Genomic DNA, 13,691 nt, shown 5'->3' on the forward strand with positions numbered 1-13,691 from the left:
GATGGATACATATTTGCGTGGCAGCCTCTGGCAGGGATTTGGCAGCCTCCGGCTCTGTTCCACTTCCAAACACCCTGACGCCCCCACCCCTCTCACTGGCCTCCGCCCCGCCCGGACCCCCTCTTCCGGGGCCCCCTACCTACGCTCCCTGCCCAGGGCCGCTGTGAGCCTAGAGCCGCCCCTGGTTTCAGTGTCGATACAGAACGTTTTCAAGGCGTCCCTTGTCGGACATGGTAGACTGGGGAACCAAAAGCATACCTGGCAAAAATTCTCAAACCATGCCCGCTCTTTCCTCCCCCTCTGTGTTCCAATCAATTAATTCTCTCTCCTCCCTTCCTTTCTCTCTCTGTTCTCCCTCTGTGATTGCTCTCTGTCTCTCCATCCCTCTCTCTCCCTCTTTCTCTCTCCGGCTTGAAGCCCCCATTCCTTCTGCTGTTATCCTTAGGGAGGTGGGGAAAGTGATAGAAACCGCAGCAGCAGCCCTGGGCTTTCCAAACTGGCCTCCAGTGGCTTAAACCGTCCATGATGGGATAAAAGCCCTGCCTGGCCCTGATTGTGAGGTTGTATTGTATCCACGCTGTGCAGAACCAGAAACAATGCATGCGCCCTCCTCCTTTGTGACAACGAAGACATGGGAATGGGTGGAGCATTCCCCGTGTGTTTAAAAATGCAAGTATTCAAAATATTATCATCAAGCCAACAATTCACTACTCTGCATTAATATCAGACCACATCTCACTATTTGGGTTGTGTTCTTGACAGTGGTCGAAGTGTGTGTGTGGGGGGGGGGGTGAGTAGGGGATCTGTGGGCGGAGACTCAGATGGCAGAAATTACCCAAGGGTTGGATCAGTGGGCGGAGCCAGAGGTGTGGCCAGAATGCGCAAACATCGCAATTTTTAGCATCTGTTTGGCATTTCACTGCCCAGTTTAATCAACCAATGGATACACATTATTATTTACAGTTATAATGAGTTATTGATATTAAAATACATTCACAAAGTGGGATATGCTTCTAATCCCAGACTGTCCCAAATACGATAAAATGTGTCTCAGAGCCATGGAGTTTCTGTCATCAGCACTTCTCCCTCTTTGCACAACAGCAGTTCAAACATGAATGGCAAAATATCCTAGTTAGCAAAATTAGTCAACACTGTGGCATAATTTTGTCCCCCTTTGCTGCATAATTAATTCCAGTGGCCCCACAGCAGGCAGAACATGTTAAAAGTGCTTCGGAATGAAGCAGAGAGACTGTGAAGTTTGCAAACTTTGTTTGCTGTGCGTGCAAATCCTGCATTGCCAATCCCTGGTGAGTTGCAGCTACCACTGCTGAAACAAAGGCCAATTAAGGTACCTATAGGTGAGGCAGACTGGCCTCAAGAGCAGGGCCAGCCTTAGCACTGGTGGCGCCCTGTGCATTAATGTTTGTTAGTGCCCTCCAATGACCATCTCTGCCATGGATTCCCTCACTACCACACTTTAACATTGCCTCTCGTCTCCATAACCACACTCTCTCAGATGCATTTAATTTGATTTACAGCACCACTCATACCATTGTTGGGTGTCAGAGCACTTTACATCACACACATTACACAGAGACAATCAATATGTGTGTAAATTACTGTATAGAAAATGTTACATAAGACTAAGGACTACAAGGATTAGGAGTCACATGAGAACCATAGTAGTAGGCTGTATAGTTTAATAGTGGTCTGGAGAAACACAAACTCAGAATTTAAAACGTAATACCATGGTTGGGGGTTCTCTTTAATAATCAGAATTGATTACTGTCCAAAAGAACACTTTTTGCAACATTTGGATAAATAAAGACTGGGGGAAAAAACATAACGCTATAATTTATACCTTGCAGTTTGTATGTGGCTCTTAGATGACAGTTAATAGCTCACTGTTCTGTGTTAGGATTTTAACTTATAAACTGCAAGTAACAAACAAATCTCTCTGATAAAAGCAGCAGCCCACTGACCTATTTACATTATGTGCACTTTGTGGTCTGCATGGTACATGTTCTTTGCAGCAGGCACATTAACCCTCTGAGCTACCTTTCAAGGAGTCAAAATTTCCACTAGACAAAATTCCGATCTCTCTCTAGGAGGAACATTAATCACCAGAGTCATCATGACATTTTTATTGTTGCCGAAAATTGCTAGAGGCCAGGAAGGAAGCAGCAAGCGCTTTTAAAACCATAATATACTTGCAAACATAATGCCTCCACCCAAAGTCAGCACCCGGTACAGTCACATCGGTTGCACCGACCTAGAGCTGGCCCTTCTCAAGGGTCCTGTGACCTCAGTGACAGAGTCACTGTTGTTCTAGGGTGTGCTGCTTCATAGACCTGCCCGCAAGACTGGAGGTGAACTGCAGTATGTATTGTGGTGGACAAGCCTTGAAGGTTAACCTACACTTGTCATGCTAGGGCCCACCTGCTGGTACTAAAACACCAGGGCTTCTAAGGTCTTGCCAAGCCTTCTAAGCTCTAGCATGTGATTGTGCTCTCGCAGGTGAGTGGTCTCATGGACTGGTTATTAAGGCTGAACCTGGTTCCCCAGTTCCAATTTCAGCAGCTCTGGCCATAGTGCCACATCCTCAACCCCACTGAACACCATACTGCCCCACTGAGAAAGACTCACAATGCCCTTAACTACAACCCAATTGTTGCCGGCTATTTACACCTGGATGCGGCTCAATTTAAACTATGCACTAGACAAGAGCAATATGCGGCCTACAAAAAAACAAGTAACAAGATCCTGGAAAAAAAAACATGCATAGGGAATGCAAAATTTAGAAAACCATGTGAAATGTAAGTAGGAACAACATGGTTACCTTATCGCTTTTACACTCACTATTCAGAAATCAGTGAGTGCTTTTGCCTGAAAGGTTAAGGACATGAGTACAGGGCACTGAATGGACCCATTTCAATGTCCATTGTTTATACCCTTACAAAATGTAAGCAGTATGGTAAAAAGACCACATCCCTGGATGCAGAGCCGCAGTACGGAGCACTACGCAGCGGACTCGGAGTCTTAGCGCCAAGATGCTCCTTGGAGTGAAAGTGCGCTATATAAATGTCTTATCACATCACATCACAGTACACATTTTGCTTTCCATTCCACACATTGCAGCACCTCCAGGATTGGTGCACTAGTTGCAATCCCAGGGAAAACAAAGACAAGAAAACAGAAATAGCGCTTCACTGGCAAGCTCTGTAAAAGTGGCGCTAATGTGTTTGGGTGTGAATAAAATCAATCTAGCCAGTTTACTACCACTCTGTCTTACATCATTTAGATATTTTTCATATTTGTAACCTGGTATTATCGATGCTGCACTTTGGAATTAAAATGTCAGAAAAATACGACATTTCCTGCAAAAGTGTTTTTCTTTTTTGGATCCATTTCACAGGGGAGGAAATAAAAGAAAGAAGAGGAAAGCAGAGTGAGAACCCCGTCTTGAAGTAATGTTTTTTTAAAGAGAAGAACTGCTGGACAGAAAGAGAGGGAAGAAGGGAAGAAGGAAAGAGTGGGGGGGGGGGGCAGCTGAAGAGGCAGAGCAGAAATAGACATTGTCTTTGTCTTCTCTTGGCAAGAAGGAAAAGACAGAGTCCTTCTCAGGCCCGGACTGGCCATAGCGGACACCGGGCAATACCCTGGTGCGCCGCATGGGTGGGTGCCAGTTTTGGGCCCCTGGGGGCCGTTTTTGTTACAGGGCCGTTTTTGCAGCATAGCTGCAAAATTGGCCCTGTACCAAAATCGGCCGAAAACCGGCCCCGACAAAGAGCTCGGCGGCACCTCCAACCCCCCTGAGTGGGGAGGGGGGTCGGCCGAGCACTTTGCCGGGGCCGGTTGTGGTTCCCAGTCCGGCCCTGGTCCTTCTACTTCTCTGTCGCCCGCCCGTCATGAATACCGAGCTTTATTTATAGGCAATGGCGATTTCTTTAGTCCTGGGAAGCATTTTCAAAATGAAAAAGTAGGGGAACGGAATCCTTGGAATTAAAGAAGTAGGGGCACGCCGTGCCCTGCTGATCTCACCCACTTCGACCACTGGTCAAAGTCAAAGTAATGTTCAGAGAACACTTTGGCGCTCATTTCGAAGGGCCCATACAAATTACTGTTAATTCCCTGTCTGTGAAATGTCATTACCAGGAAAGAACGGGGTTATGCGTTTTAGCAGAATAGTAGGAATTGGTGTTTCGATACTGATTTCTGCATCTTTTTCTTCATTTTTGCACAGGAAGTTTGTGCACTTGCAAGCAGAACACTCAAGAACTTCAGGTAAATGGCAGAAGTCCGGCCATACAACCTTCTCACGCGTTGCCTGATAAAAAACAGTGCTTTATTGGTTAAACGGGCTGATGTCACAAGAGTGACCATATTAAGACCCCATTGAACTAGTTGACTTCAATGTTCTGGCTTGGCCGGTTCATTACAATAGGCCAACTCAATCATAATAGGTTCCGTTTTTATTGGTATAAGGGTGGAAATGCAAGCGGCGGGACGTCTGCTGTTTCCCAGATATTCTGGAACTCTCTTTCACAATTTTATTGGAAATTTCTGTTTTTTGATCCAATGTTTTGCGTTTGCAGGTCACTCGATATAAGAATAAGTGGTAGCATTTAAATCACCCAGGCCTCAATTGGGTGTCTAGTTTTGAGAATTATCTTGGGTTGACAGGTTTCTTTAGGTGCTGTTAGGTCGACTCTGGTGCAAATACTGCTGCTACTCACAAACCGAATCTTGGAATCTACCAAATTCCAAGATTTTCTTTGGGCTCCCCACTGTAATTTTAATTTTATGAAGTATAAATGCAGAAAGTAGGACATTCACTAATACCGAGTGAATTTACCTAGAGTACCCTTCTCCAGAATCGCATTGCATTATGTATAAGACAGAATTTGTAGTGGTGGAAAAACCCATATCCAAAAGCTATAACTTTTTGGGTACATTTGAAAAAGACTTAGCTGTCACTCATCTCCAGTTTTGTTGTTGAGTGAATCATGATCATTACATTGTATATCATGACTATTTATTGCTTTGGTTTTTCTGAGCTTTTGGATAAACATAAACTACAAACTCCGTTAATGTGTGAGAAAAATACTTTTATACTTACCAGTATACTACTTTTGAAGCTTTGTATTTTATGCAAAAAGATGAAAACAATGTTATTCCATTCTCTTTTCCTCACTCGTATTCAACAATGTTTTTATCTCAACAATTAGTTTATTTGGCAAACCCTACAGAAAGCTGTAAAAATTACCTCCACCGAATTCTGAAATTTGTTAATTCCTTGATACTTTAGAGCTTCCTGGGGGCTCCCATTCATTCCACACCTGCTTCCTTCACATTTGCAACTAGGTATAAGTTACTTAAAATAGGACATTCCTGTATTGTTAGGCTAAGGGAAAATCCAAGCCGTCCCAGCTATTTGCTTTGGCAAAGCTCCTTTCACTCAAAATGCTTCTCTGACAAAGTGAGATGCATTAAAAAAGAAAGAATTGTATGTCTGTGCCCCTGCAAAGAGCCAGATGCTGACTGGATGTTTTTTGATTATTTTCTCAGGCTAAGGAAAAATTCTAACAATGACTAACTCCTTGCTGGGGCACAGAGACCCGTGTCTGTGTCCCATATAGAAACTGAAATATTTGGATTTTTTCTTTCCCTCACCTGGTTCCTTTTTGGGGTTCAGGCACACACTTTGCTGCTCTCATAATGCTTCTCACTTGATAAGAACGATTGTGAGAGGAAGGAGCTCTGTATCTGCGCCCCATTACTTTGATGGGTGTCATTTAGGGTTCTCCAAGTGGTGCAGCTGCGACCCCTATCTTGAGCCTTGCAAGCCCCCGCACAATTTGTGTGGCCCCTAACATCAAAAGTGAAAAAATCAATGTCAAGAACAAAGTTGTGGCTCGCCCTTTTGGGCAGCAGGTCTCCAATCTCCTTGTTTTCTGCCCATTTGTTTTTACTATACTAATAATTAATATAGGCCTATAATACACACTTAAGGGCAGATTCTGATGTAAGTTGGAGTTGCCTCCAACCGACATCATGGCGGAATCAGGATGACAGACCTCCGGTCAGCGGTCCCGAGCGAAAAATTACGATGCTACCTCACATGTTCTGTCGCATACTCACATTTCCCTACGGGAGCTTGTGCTGCGGCCTTAAACCAACCGGTGCCTGCCATGTGGTGCTGGGATGAACATGGGGTGCCCTCGGCCCCTAACCAAAGGCCGCAAAGAGAAGGGGGCCCTGCTAGAGGGCCCCAAACTCACTTTCCGACAGGGTTCCCATGTCGGAAAACACAGCAAGGAAAGCCTAGTACTTTCTAATATCAGGGATCGCCAAGCCGCCATCAAGTACTCATCTCTGAATTTTATGGAGGGCTATCCTGGTGTTGTGTCCATCCCATAAGAGCTTATGTAGTTCGCTATCTACCTTTTGTAAGAAATCAATCAGTATTTTGTACAGCGTATTCTGCAGGGCATGTAGCAGACAAGGCAAGGTCATCATTTTGAACAAAATCGCCCGTCCCATCAGGGACCCTGGCAGTCGTCTCCAGTGTGTCACATCTGTCACGCAATCTGTCTAGGTGCTGGAATTCGACCAACTTCGACCCGATATTGAAGAATTTATTTCTGTGGCTAGCGTTCCTAAATTCACATCCAGTAATGAATAAATTAAATCAAGAGCCCTCAAACCCTGGTGACAGCCCTTCCAGTTACGGTCTCTTGTAGAAGCAGTGCTGCAAAAAATTGAAGATCAAGGAGTCATAGAAAAAGTGTCAGATCCCACTCCTATGAGTGTCACCCATGGTAGTACCGGAACAACCAAAGAAGCATGAAGTGATTTGACTGTTCCTAGACTTGAAACCCCTAACAAAAAGGTAATTAAAAAAGAGACTTCTCACACTGAACATAAAGGACCTCATCTGCATCCTAAATGGTGCCCAATGGTTCTTGGGATTGGATCACAATGCTGGCTACTATCAACGGCAACTTGTCCAGAAAAGCAGATGCATAACACTATTCTCAACACATATTGAGCTCGGAGGTGAAAAAAGATGAACTATGGAACATTGCCAGCCACCAAAATATTCATGAACGTCATCAAGGAAGCACTGTCTAGACTGGACGGCGTACTATACATTAGCAATGCCAATCGGATTTTTGCCAGTAGAATTGTGCAACACTATCAGATGAGGGCAGCCTCAAAAAGGATAACTGACTTTGGGCTCACCCTAAACCAGAAAATGTACACACTTCTAAAGAACCATATCCAGTTCTATGGGTATGTGTTCCCCTGGGCAAGGTTAAAAGTCTATCCACAGAGGACAGCCAACTTCAAGAACACTGGGGCATATTATCAAGGGATTTATCTCCGCATTTTTGGCTTTAAAAGCCAAGAAAGCGGAGATAAAATTATCTCCCTATCAGCAACAGGGTGCTAACACGCAAATTCGCATGTTAGCACCCTTTTTCTCTACGCTTCCCCTTGCATCTCTAATGAGATGCAAAGGGGGCGTTCCAGAGAAAAATAATAGGAGAAATGTTGTTAAGCGACATTTCTCCTATTATCAAGGATTTCCCTAACCCGGTTAGTGATAAAAAAAGCAGTGCTAACCGCGGTATTTTCCTGACTTAGCCATGATATCCTATGGAAGGTGGATATCAAGGCTAAGTTTGTGAGCCCCTATCATCAAGCTAACTCCAAACTTCGAGAGATTATTGTTGGTTTTCCAGTGATAATCTCTCATTTGGCAGTTAGCGTGAGGATTTTTATCACTTCTGAGATAAACCTTGCTAATAGCAAGTTATCTCTGCGATAATTTTCGGCGATGCTTAGCGTTAAAAAATTCGTTGCTAAGCATCGTTAGCGTTAAATATCGCTAATCGTTGGTAATTAAAGTGCCTCCACAAAATGCATCAGAAGTGGAGTTTCTTTTGAACTGTGAACTACTGCAGCAGTTTTCTCCCCATTCCAGCCACCCTATCTGAACTGTTGCGTAATCTGAGTAGATCTAAATGCCATTGGGAATGGGAGATGTACAGCAACATGCAGTTCAACTAATCAAAGACTCTCTGCTGAGAGTCATATACAAGAAGTCCTTCAATCCGGCTTGAAACACAGAACTAATTTTGGAGGTACTCAATGGGGCATGGAGGCCCATTCCTTTAGCCCAAAGAGCTCTGCTGGAGACATGGCCGAGATATTCACAACCTGTAAAATGGCCACTGGCAGTAAAGTGCGACTGCACATATCTTTACTTGAACTTGTATGAGCAACACTTCAGAGTGGTCATGGGACACAAACCCCTTCCTACCTTTGTTTGCAGGGACTGCCCCACAGTCACCACCCTAAATGAAACAAGCATTGACAAAGCTAATAGGTGCGACCTTGGCAGGTGCAATAGTTAGTTTAGTTTTTTTACTTTTATTATTGGAAACATATGCCCCAAATGTTTTAAAAAGTAAAAAAGAAACCATGCTACCAAAAAGTGGGAGTCATGTCCTTACAATAAAAAATGTAATTAAAAAAATAACCATTGCATATTATTTTAGTGGAGTAGAACAGATGCAGGTGGCATACTTATAGAAACCCCTCGTAGTATTATTTGCTTTGAATTACTATAAGACAGAGACATAATTTAAACACACAAATATAAAAGGACACGAAATGAAAAGAAAGGAACGAGATGATGTTTATGATAAAGTATTAACACCATCTTTGGGAGAAAAATAATCTTACTTTAGAAAACAGACCAGAGCAATGCTAGAAACGCCAGTAAAATAAGGTTTGCATTTTCTTTTTCTGTTTATACTTCCTGTTAAACAGGTAAAAAGGTTTCCCTTCTTGAATACAAAATGCTGAATGTACATTCACTTGCATAAGGGCTTATAGTGCATTTCAAATCCCCATAGAAATGAGCTCAGTCTACAAGACACTGGTAATGTGTGAAAAACGCATTCAGGGACCTCTTAAGAGGCAGTGTTAGAAAAGAAAATAAAAATCTCCAAGGCAAGCAGTCTGACAAACTGATTCCATAGCAACCGATTAAAATGGAGGGTAAAACGTTTTAATAAAGAAGGCAGTCCTGAACAGTGTTGCTTTTGTTTCAAGTTGTCCATAAACCAATGTTTAGAAAGATAAAGCATTATTAGTTTTCGAATGTACTTAACTCCCTGCTGCATAAAGGCCCTGATTTATATCTCCGTGGTCAGGCTTTTGTTCCACCACGGAGACGGATTAAACTCCTCTGTAGCCCTGCTGGAGCTCCCGAACTCGAATTTATACATGATCGCCAAGCTGGCAGTCATTTTTAAAGCATTGTCCTGAACCACTGTCCCCGTGATTCCTGTCAAATCAATCCGCTGTTTGGTGAGGGTTGCGTCGGCATGATGCAAGCCTGCACCAAGCAGTATTCTTTTTATTTTCAAAAAGAAAATCCCAAAACGGGATTTTCTTGTTTGTAAATAAAAAAAAAGTAATGCTCCCTTCACCATAGAAGTCATCTCGCGTGGTGTGTGTGTGTGTGTGGGAGGGGGGCGGGATTATTGGGATTTTACAGTCCCTCACCTCAAGGGTTTGCCTGGCGGTTGTGCTCTGTAAAACATGCCTAGATGTCCACCCATTCTGATTGAGTGATAACCATGTAGCCATTTCTCCGACAGCCCTTACTCCATCAGCCCATCAGCGGTGATGAAGTAGTTACCGCCATAACCAAAGCAAAGGTCCGCCCACATTTAAATTGGTGGTTTGTATAAAATGTCGCTGTTGCAATGGAGTATACATGCTGCCAGCATTTAAATCAGGCTCAAACAGCTACATGCATCAAGCTGTTTTGCATTCGCAAATGGTGCGAATCGCAAAATTCGGCCGTTTGCGAATGCAAAAAGCTTTTTTGGGATGCATCATTTTTTTTTCCCGCAATTTAAGAAATCGCAATTTTTTGCGATTTCTCAAATTGCGATAGCATTTAAGAAATCGCAAATTTTGCGATTTCTTAAATGCTATGCATGATTTTTTTAAATTTGCGAATTCGCAATTTTAAAAGGAAAAATTACCATGAAGTATACCTTCGTGGTAATTTGCGAAAAGTTTCAAAAATGCACAAAAGTGCATTTTTGAAACTTATATTTTACACAGACTGATGCCCTTGGGACATGTGTGTGAGTAAAATGTACTTACGTTACATTTCAGGGGTGCAGGGTGTTAGAAAGGCGTCCCCGGGGGAGGCAGAAGATGTCTGAATGACCACCCCTAGGTCCACCTCTCCGTCGAGGAGTAGCCGAGCGTTTGCTGAGAGGCCTCCTGAATGAGGGTCCTCTCCTAGGATCGTACAGCAGAGTAACCACAACACTACAGATGGACACCACACAAGAAGTTAAGTTCTCAAGCTTTTATAGGGAATAAACGGTTGCTGGTTCTTGGCAGTATGTACAAGCAGATCGAGGGATCTGGAAAGTCTCTTAAAGGGGGGTAAGGTAGCGGGACAGTCTTACTCTGGGCGGAGGAAGGGATACCCTACGCACAGCTCTCAATCCTCGAGCTGGGGGGTTCAGAGATGTTCGAGCCACGGCAGCGCCAGCAGGCTTGCAAGGTGGTTCAGCGAAGTAGGCCGCGGCAGCGCCAGCAGGCTCTCAGATGGTTCGACAGGATAGGCCGCGGCAGCGCCAGCAGGCTCTCGGAAGGTTCAGCAAGGTAGGCCGCGGCAGCGCCAGCAGGCTCTCAGATGGTTCAGCAAGATAGGCCGCGGCAGCGCCAGCAGGCTCTCGGAAGGTTCAGCAAGGTAGGCCGCGGCAGCGCCAGCAGGCTCTCGGAAGGTTCAGCAAGGTAGGCCGCGGCAGCGCCAGCAGGCTCTCGGAAGGTTCAGCAAGGTAGGCCGCGGCAGCGCCAGCAGGCTCTCGGAAGGTTCAGCAAGGTAGGCCGCGGCAGCGCCAGCAGGCTCTCAGATGGTTCAGCAAGATAGGCCGCGGCAGCGCCAGCAGGCTCTCGGAAGGTTCAGCAAGGTAGGCCGCGGCAGCGCCAGCAGGCTCTCAGAAGGTCGTCGGGTTACGGATGAGTTCGTCTGGTGTCGGCCGTGACAGCGTCAGCAGGGCTTCCAGTCCAGGATACAACTGAAGTCTTAATCCAGGGCTGCCCCAGATATAGGTCTGGAGGTCTTTGAAGTCCGGACCCTCGCGCCTGGGGGTCAGAGGGGCCGGGATGATGGTGTCCAGACACCCAGCAGGGGGGTGGAGCCAGCGCCCAGGGAGGCCGGAGGGCGATCGATACCAGGCGTCCGGGGACGGCTGGAGGCCCATCGAAACTCCCCTTCCTCCGGGATCTGTCGAGTGGCTACTCAACCACCTGGGTGGATCTTGGTGCCTCGATGTCGGGGCTTCGCTGGGGCCTGGGCTGGGGCCGAGGCCACGTGGTTGTGACGTGGCGGGTCCAAGATGGAGTCGGGCACGGCCTCGTGCTGAGGTCGTGATGGGCCTACGCTGGGGTCAGGCCTGCGCTGGTGGACCGGGATGGTAGCCGGCCCTGTGGGGTTGGGGCGTGCAGGATCGGGCCGAAGGGGCCGCCCGAGGTCTGGTGGATGGCGGATATCGTCCTGGGCCCGCCATGCGGGAGGGGTAGGACCACGCCATGAGGCCAGGTCCAACACGCGTCCCCCCCAGCTGAAGGCAGGGGAGAGTCACCCATCTTCTTGGGGATTCTCCTCGCCAAGGCGGAAGAATCTGGACAGGCCGTCAGCATTGGCGTGGTCGTTGCCGGGGCGATGCTCCACGGTGAAATCCATTCCCTGCAGCGAGATGGACCAGCGCAGCAGCTTCGGGTTTTCTCCCCGCATCTGCATCAACCAACGCAGGGGCTGGTGGTCGGTCTGGACCCGGAAGTGGGTGCCGAAGAGGTAGGGCCGGAGCTTCTTGAGGGCCCACACCACGGCGAAGGCTTCCCTCTCGATGGTGCTCCAGCGTTGCTCTCTCGCCAGCAGGCGTCGGCTGATGAAGGCCACAGGTTGGTCGATTCCTTCGGGGTTGACTTGGGAAAGGACCGCCCCGATGCCGTGCTCCGAGGCGTCGGTCTGGACTACAAACTCTCTGCTGTAGTCGGGGGCCTGGAGCACAGGGGCGGTGCACATGGCAGTCTTTAGAGTCTCAAAGGCCGTTCGGCACGCAGGGGTCCAGTGCACCCTCTTTGGTAGCTTCTTGGAGGTCAGTTCGGTCAGGGGCACCACAATGCTCCCGTAGTCTTTTATAAACCGCCGATAATATCCAGTGAGCCCCAGGAAGGCTCGGACGGCGGTCTGGGTGACTGGGGGCTCCCAGTCCCGGATGGCGTCTATCTTTGGTTGGAGGGGAGCCACGTGGCCGCTCCCCACTTGGTGTCCCAGATAGGTCACAGTCCCTTGGCCTATCTGGCACTTACTGGCTTTGATGGTGAGTCCGGCCCGCCGAAGGGCCGTCAGGACCGTCCAGAGGTGGGTCAGGTGCTCACCCCAGTGAAGGCTGTACACAGCAATGTCATCGAGATAGGCAGCGCTGTACTCCTCTAGTCCGGCCAGCACCTGGTTCACGAGTCTCTGGAAGGTTGCTGGTGCGTTCTTCATGCCGAAGGGCATCACCTTGAAGTGATAGTGGCCATCGGGGGTCGAGAAGGCTGATCGTTCTTGTGCACCCGGGGTGAGGCCGATCTGCCAATACCCCGCCGTGAGATCGAAGGTGCTGAGGAATTTGGCAGCTCCTAAGCGATCGATTAGTTCATCTGCCCTGGGGATAGGATGGGCGTCGGTTCTGGTGACTGCATTCAGTCCCCGGTAATCAACACAAAACCGGAGCTCCGGAGCTGTCCCGGGGGCGGCGGCTTTAGGGACCAGGACAACGGGACTGGCCCAGGGACTGTTGGAGGGTTCGACTACCCCCAGAGCTAACATCTTGGCCACTTCTGTTTGGATGCAGGCCCGAACCCGGTCGGGTACTCGAAAAGCTCGGTGTTTCACAGGCGGGCTGTCTCCGGTGTCCACATCGTGGACACACCACCGGGTGACCCCCGGAGTGAGGGAAAACAGATCCGCAAACTGCCCCAGCAGCTTCCGGCAGTCTTGTTGCTGCTCTGGGGTCAGGGTAGAGGAGAGCCGGACCCCTTCGAAGGAGCCGTCTTTCTCGGAGGTGCTGAGGAGGTCTGGTAGTGGGTCGGAGTCGTCTTCCCCTCCGTCATCGGTCGCCAGCAGCAGACTTAGTTCAGTGCGTGCAAAGTGCGGCTTGAGTCGGTTAGCGTGGAGAACCCGGAGGGGGTTCCTGGGGGATTCCATGTCCACTAAGTAGGTGACGGGGCTCTTGCGCTCCACCACCTTGAAGGGCCCCGTCCACTTGTCCTGGAGGGCACAAGGTTCGACCGGGGACATGACCCAGACCTGCTGGCCCGGCTCGAATTCGATGGACGAGGCGTTCTGGTCATACCAGCGTTTCATCTCCTCCTGACTAGCCTCCAGGTTGGCCTCGGCAAGTTCCCGAAACTTCCGAGTCTGATTGCGTAGGGTCAGGAGGTACCGGTAGACATCAGGTGGGGCATCTCGGGCTGCCGTCTCCCAGCCTTCCTTGACCAGGCTGAGGGGGCCTCGGACCGGGTGCCCGTACAAGAGTTCGAAAGGGCTGAACCCCAGGGACTTCTGGGGTACCTCTCGGTAGGCGAACAGGAGG

General features: G+C 48.0%; 1 long non-coding RNA gene across 2 annotated transcripts in view; it reads left to right on the plus strand.

Moving 5' to 3' along the window:
- LOC144791598 (uncharacterized) overlaps positions 1 to 13,691 on the plus strand; it is a 130,686-nt gene that overhangs the window by 42,418 nt on the left and 74,577 nt on the right. The gene's annotated exons all lie outside the window — the stretch shown is intronic.

Source organism: Lissotriton helveticus, chromosome 11 (genome assembly GCF_964261635.1).
Source record: "Lissotriton helveticus chromosome 11, aLisHel1.1, whole genome shotgun sequence".
Lineage (NCBI taxonomy): Eukaryota > Metazoa > Chordata > Amphibia > Caudata > Salamandridae > Lissotriton > Lissotriton helveticus.